Source organism: Coenobita brevimanus, chromosome 45 (assembly GCF_032717465.1).
Source record: "Coenobita brevimanus isolate Jiangsu-jjx chromosome 45, ASM3271746v2, whole genome shotgun sequence".
In the NCBI taxonomy this organism is placed as follows: Eukaryota; Metazoa; Arthropoda; class Malacostraca; order Decapoda; family Coenobitidae; genus Coenobita; species Coenobita brevimanus.
The window spans coordinates 1330255-1339577 of record NC_136998.1 but is presented as its reverse complement, the minus strand read 5'-3'; positions in this window follow the sequence as shown (position 1 = coordinate 1339577).

Genomic DNA, 9323 nt, shown 5'->3' with positions numbered 1-9323 from the left:
AGGAAGCAGGAAATACAGACAGAGGGAGACAGTTCCAGAGTTGACCTGTTGCATAAATGAAGGACTGGGAGTAAAGGTTAACTCGTGCATTAAAGAGTTGGTCAGAAAAGGGATGAGAGTTTGCTGCTAGCAGGGTGCTATGCGTCCATCATAGAGGTGGAAGACTGCATGCTGACAGTTCAAAGGAGCAGTGACCATTGAAGTAGCGATAGAAAAGAGATAAAGATGCAACAGTGCGACGAAGAGACAGAGGTTGAAGGGAGTCAGTAAGAGGAGGAGAGTTAATGAGACGAAAAGCCTTTGACTCCACCCTATTGAGAAGAGCCTCCCCACACATGAGAGTTGTACTCCACACAGGGGCGGATAAAACCCCTGTATAGAGTCAACATTTGTGCAGGGGTAAAGAAGGAACGGAGTCGGCTTACCACACCTAATCTCTTGCAAGCAGATTTTATAAGAGATGTAATATGATCTTTCCAAGGTAAGTCCCTAGTAAATGAAACCTCAAGCATGTTCAAGGACGATGCAGGATTATGCTGAATATTATTAAACATTAGTGGCGCTTAGAAGGTCATTGATGAATAAAAGGAAGAGAGTTGGTGATAGGACAGAGCCCTGAGGAACACCACTGTTGATAGATCTAGGAGAAGAACGATGGCCGTCTACAACAGAGGCTATAGAACGATCCGAAAGGAAGCTAGCGATGAAGGGACAGATAGAAGGATAGTGCAATGCAGTACAATGCTCTTAATCCAATGAGACAGCAACTAGGACCAGGCAAAAGGCAATCAGGATCTGCAGCAACCAGGACACTGCCACAAAAAACAAAAACTCAGCCATCACGCAGGACTAGGATACAGTAGTCAGGACACTAGGGCATGGAGCATTGAGGGAGGGCAAGCCACCACGTGGGTCACAAATGCAAAGGGCACAGTTATGTCCTCACTATACAGAATCCATTAGAGAGACTGAGAGGGAGATGGTTGGCTTGGTGCATTGGTTGGGCCTCTTCTGCAGCTCACTGTGACTGGCTGGTGTGTGTTGCGGGGTCTGCCTGTGCGCCTATAGGGTCCCGTGTCTAAGCCAGATGATACATATTACCGCCGAATAATGCACAGTATCACCGATTGCTTCCCTTTTCTGAGCCAGATATTGCCTAATTTTGTTGGATATTGTTTTAATAGAGCTGGGCCAAAAGTGCCAGATAGTGCAGTAGGCCGGATATTGTGACGACAGATCAGTAGAGATTATTCTGTATGTATGTGTATTCGAATCCATAACTTTTGTGTTAACTCCATACCTGGTCAGTAGAACAAAAGAAGCTTTGCTGGGGATTTGATGCTTCCCTTTGAGAAATGAATCCCATGAAGGAAAATAGATTAATGGGTAAAATAGGTCCAAGGACACAGGTACATCCTAGGAGAGAAAATAGGTGCATGGTGGAAAATAGATTCATGATAGGAAACAGCTACAGGGGAAAGCATACACATGGAGGAATATAGGTCCAAGGGGAAAACATATTCATGTTGGAAGATCCATAATGTTAATAGGGTCCATGATAGAAACTAGATCTTTTGGGGAAAATAGGTCCAACGGGGGAAAACTGAGCAACGCAGAAACATATCCCAGGGGGTGTATAGGTGGGTTAGCATTGGCTCGCTAACAGTGTAGCCACAGACGTTATAACATTCTGGTTGTCTATAATTTCACTTGGACTGAAGCAACAACTGCGTCGACGATGGTGAATATATCTGACTTCATGAACCACACATGCATTCACTCATGATTCACGCCGAAAAGTACTCAGATCCTCTTGAAAGAAAGCAGAAAGATTATATTATACAGGGAAATATTTTTGACCCATTCCTAGTGGAAACAGTCAGCGAGTCGGATCGACTTAGCACTGTTTACGAAATCTTATTCCTTTTGTGATCGTCTTTCATTTTCCTGCACAATAATGGGACTGTGCTATACTCCAGCTCTTTGAAAAGTAGTAAACAGAATATGCATGTATGTATGTATGTATGTATGATTGCGGGCATGTTATAGAAATGTGTCACGGGCGTACAAATATACTATTTTTTTTTTTAATATCAGAACGGAGGAAGGAAAAACAAATGAATAAAAAAAAATCCATACACCAGATTACTGGTGTCCTCTGTTCATAAAATATCTGTAACAGTTAGATTTGAACAGCTGTGGGTTGAAATTTGGAGGGAAGCAAGTCTGGGGAAGCGAGTTCCCGAGAGATGCAGTTCGGAGAATGAAAGAATTCTGATAGGCAGAAGTTCTGCAATATGGCTGAGTGACATTCCAGTCATGAGTGCTACCAGATGCCCGTGTAGCACGAGGGAAGGCATGAAGAGGTGGCATCATGGACGCAAATTTGTCTGAGCATTTGCCATAAAAATATCTGTAAAATAATGCAAGGGAGGCAACATTCCTTCTTACTTGTAGGGGAGGTAGTTTATTTGTAATGGCAGGGTTGTTAATAATTCTAACAGCTTTGTTCTGAATTTTGTCTAGTTGTTTTAATGCAACCTCTCCACATCCATTCCACAAGGGTGAGCAATATTCAAGCTGAGAGCACACATGACTCTTGTAAATTATAGCTAACTGCTCATCAGTGAAGAAGTTATGGACTCAGTACAATAATCCAAGTTTTTTTGAGGCAGTTTTAGTAAGTGATCTAACATGACAGGTCCAGCTGAGAGCATTGTTAAGTGAGATGCCAAGAACTTCAATACTATTGGAGATGAGAATATTAGTAGCACTGAAGGTAATGTACGAATCTGGCAATATCTGTCTATTAGTAAATTGTATATATTTAGGTTTACTAGCATTAAAAGAGAGAAGGTTGTTTTGTCCCCATTCACTGGTCGGAGATAGGTCTTGATTTATGGAGATGGCTGTAGAGAATTGAGAGGTAGAGATATTAGACTTTGTAAATGGGCGTCTAAGTGTGAATGAACTATGTAGTGTTGAGTCATCTGCGTACGAGTGGATGGGATTGTGGGTGACAGATAAGAAATCATTAACATGAACCAGAAATAGGGTTGGCGCCAGAACTGATCCTTGCAGCACGCCGGCATTAATTGAGTGAAAATTGGAATATATATCATCTACTTTTACTCTTATTTTCCTGTCACTGAGATATGAAGAAATCAAAGGAACAAAAGACATTAGCCCATAGCAAGGGAGTTTGGACAGAAGGGAACGGTGCCATACTGTGTCGAAAGCTTTAGAAATATCAAGGGCTACTGCATGAGTTTCTCCATGTAGGTCAATTGATTGATGGATGGTATGAGTTAGGAGACTGAGTATGTCAATGGTGGATCTTTCATGGCAAAAACCATATTGTCTATCTCTAATTAAGTTGTTGGATTCAACATGTTTAACAATGTGCTTATTAATTAAAGTTTCAAAAACCTTACCAAGAGAAGATGTGACAGCTATTGGTCTGTAATCAGAGGAGTCAGAGGAAATTCCTTTCTTCGGAGATGCTGGATATTGGCTTCTTTCCATGAATTGGGAATGAAGTAGTACGTATGCATAGTCTGAATAATTTAGCTAGCACAGAGGCAAGTTCAGGGGAACACTTTTTCAAAACAATTGGCGGAATTCCATCTGGGCCTGGAGCTTTGTTGGTAGGTAAATTGTCTAGGATGGATTTTACATATCTTGTCTGTATTTTAAGTGGGGCAATTTCGGGAGAGTCACGTTCTAGTACTGGGACATTCTGGCTGGCATCTCCTATGGTAGAATTTCTGGCAAATGTACTGCCAAAAATATCCGCTTTCCCACGCGGGTCATTTGTAATGTTGCCATCTGAAGATTTTAGTTGGGGGAATGGAAGATGACTTGTTAAAGTCATTATTGAAAAAATTAAGAGCTGACCAGAATATTCTATTGTCATTAGGGTTGTTATGTAGTTTTGATGCTTGGTTTTGAAGAAAGTTTGATATAGCTAGATTTACTACAGCTTCTGCATGATTTCTAGCAATTTTAAATAGAGAGAGGGATTCAGATGGTTTTAATTTAAGTAATAGTTATATGCTAATGACTTTTGGGCTGTTGCTGGCACAGTTGCCATCAAACCATTTTGGAGAATTCGCTCTTTTAGTGAAATGTTGACTTAGTATGAATAAATCCATTCCTGCCGTGCTTTATAGATTCTGAGGGGCAAGTGATACGAAGGGCCGGAGAATACCACTAACTAATTTATCTCGCATATTCCTAGTTCTTCAAGTATGAGCATGGGTATAAATGACTGTTGTAATGTTTAATAAAAAGTATATTTGGAAACTATCTTGTGCTGGCATTGTTTGTCGGTGACAGGCTATGTAATATGTCAAAAGGTGAATCTCTACAAGGTGCAAGAATGTGAGAACGCATGAAAGAGCATAATTCTTTACTCTTGTATAAATCTGCTCTACCCCGACCCTCTCTGACTGAACGAAGGTAAGGACAAAAGGTGGACACGTTAATTACGGACTCAACAACAAGAACCATCTACAGATAATTTCATGCCACCAAACAGTGGCTAATGCCAGAGGAGAGAGCATACATTTTATTTTACCATTTCCATCTCCCTTTACACACAGGAAGGCCTCCCAAAGAATGCCATATACTTCCAGCACATGGTGTCCCCGGACAAGCTATGCATAAAACATAACCCATGTAAAAAGTTTGTTCTTCTGGTTTTTATGGCCGCTTTTACGTGTCTTTTTATACTTGTCTGTGTCGTCCTCGTCTACTCAGCGTACAATACACTAGGGTGGAAGTGAAGCACCTTTATGCCAGGGCTTAAAGTGTGTGTGTGTGTGTGTGTGTGTGTGTGTGTGTGTGTGTGTGTGTGTGTGTGTGTGTGTGTGTGTGTGTGTGTGTGTGTGTGTGTGTGTGTGATACTGTACTTCACTTAAGCGAAATAAAATCACTATCGCAACAAAAACAACAACAACAACATGGTTTCTTTTCAAAACACAGTATCGTTATCCCTCGCCTTCAACTAAGGATTAAATGGCCTGTGGTATGTATCCACATAATACAGGCTGAATATAATAACGAGTTCTCTCTCTTTCTCTCTCTCTGTATATATATATATATATATATATATATATATATATATATATATATATATATATATATATATATATATATATATATATATGTATGTATATAAATAGAGAGAGAGAGAGAGAGAGAGAGAGCCTCTGTGGTACAGTGGTAGAGTGTGCGTTTCGTACACGGGTGAACCAGGGTTCGCGCCCCGCCACGGTAATAAACTTTGGGAGTGTTCACCCGGCCACGTACTGCATTGGCGGACATCAGGGGTGCTGTGGTTGAACCAGTGTCGCTTACTATAATGTATGCTTGACCCAGTCGGCTTGCGCGGGCCGATTACACTTGGTTCACAGACTACACACACATCCAAAGCCACTCCAACACTACAATTACACTTACAAGCACTTCTCATCTTACATACAGTCTATACCAGACAGCCTAAGCCACTTGGTGGAGATACATCGGCTGTATCGTCCCGACTTCGGTCGGGATAGGCCGGTCCTGCAGTGGATACTCAAACGGCTGATGATGATGACGATGATATATATATATATATATATATATATATATATGCCTAACGATTGCCACATTCTCTGTGTTATATCATTATATACACACTGAGTAAATCTTTTACGCAACAGTAGGGTAAAAGTGCATCATTACGGAGTTGATATTCTCTTCTTCACTTTCATCCTACCCACCTTTACCCTCACTCTCTCCCCTCACCCTAATGTGAAGTCACTTTGCTATAAATGCATCGTCCAGTAAATAGACTATCTATCTATCTATTGCCGGACGCCTTAATCCCGTACGGGGTGGCCACAAACAAGTCGCCTCCATGTCTCCCTATCCTTCGCCATTCACTACCCTGGTCCAAATTCACACCTCTCTCTCTCATATACCTCTCCACTCCATCCCTCCATCTCATCCTCGGCCTCCCCCTCCCTCTCCACCCCTCCACCTCACTCACATACACTCTCCTCGTCAGTGTCTCACCCTCCATGCTATTAATAAAATATGCTTCAAAATCAATGGAGGTTTACCACTGTGTTTACGTACATAGTTTATATATATATATATATATATATATATATATATATATATATATATATATATATATATATATATATATATATATATATATATATATAAAGCGATTTGTGTACGCGGCATGTATTAGGAATGTAATGCTGTCAGTATGGTATTGGGACTTGGGCAGTAGATGATGAGCATATTCACAAACGCAAACTTACAGAAATGACAATGATTTGGTGGATGTGCAGTGCGCCCCTGAGTGCGAGGCCGGGGAGGAGGGGGGGGGGAGCTAGTTTACGATGGGAGTTGAGAGGTAGGATGGGACTGAAGTGTAATGGTGTTGTGATAAGGAGAGGTAGATTGAGATGGTTTGGGCATGTGGAAAAGGATGGGGAATGATAACTAGGTGCAGAAAGTGAGAAGCTGTAACATTAGGGGTAGGGTTGCGAGAGGTAGACTGAAAAATACCTGGACGACGTCATCAAGTGTGACTTCAGGGATAAGAGACTGGAGGCCAGAGATCGAGCAGCATGAAGCGAAGCCATTAGGTGACCAAGGCCGTTGCACGTAAGCATACTGAAGCGTTCAAAAACGAAACGAAACGATATATATATATATATATATATATATATATATATATATATATATATATATATATATATATATATATATATATAAAACCCATTGGAACCCCGTGTCCGGAATATTGGACAGAACTGGGATTTTTCAAGTCTTTATAAAGTAGGGAACCCCCGGGTAGGGACCTATGAGCTTCGCGACTATGAGCCGATAGGCGGAGGGCGGTACGCTTAGTACCCACTCAGTGCCATGCCTCGCCCAGCACCCCTGGGATCAAATGAGATATATATATATATATATATATATATATATATATATATATATATATATATATATATATATATATATATATATATATATATATATATATATATATATATCGATATATACACCTACCTGAAAACTGTCCGGGTCGAGGTGTGCCTCTGTGCAAAAGTTTCGCCTTCTTTATAGTTAGTTAGTCAGCTGTTTATTGACAAAATAAGCATTACATTCCATAAACGTTGCATAAAGTCTGATACATAGGTATTTAATTTTGTTGCATCTGTAGACTCTTCGCGTACATCATCCGGTATTTTATTTAATGGATCTAGTTTGTTGTTCTGCTGAAATGCATTTGAAGGTAATCTATATCAGGAGCGTTTTGATCTCTACACAAACGATATACTGAATGTAATGGCTCTTCCTGGTCTGCGTGATCTAACTTTTGCCTTAAAAATGTCTGCTTGTGTCTTATGATTAGGTCTTTGACAGGAGTGATGCCCGCATCTAACATGCACAAGGTAATGCTACTATTTTTCTAACACCTAATAAGCACCTGATTAATTTATTATATTGTCTCCCAATTCTTTTGATATTGTTTTCAAGCCATGATTCAGATGTAAATAACAGAGATGACGTAACAGTAGCATCGAAGACTCCTCTCTCATACATAAATGACATTTGTGAATTCGCGGCACAAAATTTAGAGAACTTGTTTTGGTTGCTTCACTATAAGTTTCATGTAACGCGATCACACTATGCATATTCCCGGTCTCGGTAAACCACGCCCCGAGGTATTGAGTGGTGTAGGATACTTCTACATCAGCTACCTTTAGTTCTTCTTTGGCAAGTCTATCTCCGTTAATAACAAAAAGCTTTGTCTTCTTTTCATAACCCATAGTACATTCAACTTTATCAGACACATTTCCCTGTTAGTTATTAAAATTACTGCATCATCCACTAATAACAGTACATTCAAACCACCTAAAATCCCATCTGCTGCAACTGCATTATTAAGCATATATTTGCGATCAATATACAAAATAAAAAGAATATAACTGGCCGGAGCTCCTTGGCGGACAACGTTTGATGCACTAATTATGGCACATTTCAGAATATGTTTCGTATATTTGTACATTACTTGTATGGTCTTCAACTTCCGTTTTCCACAACCTATTTCTTTTATCATTTCCATCATCATTTTTCTTGGTACACGATCGTATGCCTTAATGTAATCGACAAAGAGTACATATAGCTTGACATTTTAAAATACAGGGTAATCACACAACAGAGGTAATGTTAGTATTTGTTCTGAGGAACTTCTTCCCTTTTGAGCTCCAGCTTGGCACTTACTAATATTGCTCCAAAACAATAATTAAAGTGTCATGGACTTTTGCAAATGTGTCCATTATAAATGTTCCACGGTAGTCATTGCATATTATTTTACTTCTTTATTCAAATATCATCACTAATTTACTATAGCACCAGATAGCTGGATGATGTCCACGTGTAAAGACAATATTAAACAGAGCTGGAATGAACAGAAACCAAGAAATAGGAGCATGCTTATCAGACCTGTGCATATACCACTATAATTTTTATTCATATTTATACTCCTAAGAGCCTAATTTACCGCGTCCACTAAAAATGGATCGTCCAACCCTGGGATATATAGGACATTATTTTCCAAATCTGTATCATCTATATTGGGAATATTTCCAGGATTAAACAAATGTTCAACGTGGTCTTTAAACAGTTCATCATTAGACTGTTCAAACTCTTCTGCATTTCCTTTCCAGTTTGTCGAATTCCACAATAAATTACTGTCATGCTCTTGCTATATCCGTATCCACCTTTGCTGAATTTTATCTCATTAATTCCCTGTAATCGGTACCTCCTTCACACATCGCTCCACGATGTTCATGTTGACATCACAGCCAATAGACATTGCCGAATCTGTATTATACTCGTTGTTTGGCAGGAGGGGCAGTACGTTGTGCAACATCCTCACAAACATCTCCTCGTCTGCCTCTTTATAGCATACAAGTTTCTTCAACCTGTGGCCTAGTAGTGGCGGTTGGGTATATTGTGATTGACCTAGGGCGGCTGTCCTTTGCATCAGTTCCTGGGAGACACGACGTTGGCAGCACTGACAGCGAGGGTAATGGACAAGGAAACGTGGTCTGAACCATGCTTGTCTTGATGTACAGTCAGGGAAAGTTCCGCATTACCCACTGTTCGGAGCATTGGTGGTCAAGGAATAGTCACAAAGCAGCAGCCAGACCCCACATGTCTGGTAACTGTGATAAGGATATACCATATCATTTTGTGTAAAGGAAAACAAAAAGCCTGTTAATCGCTTATACAGATTGTTTTATTATTAT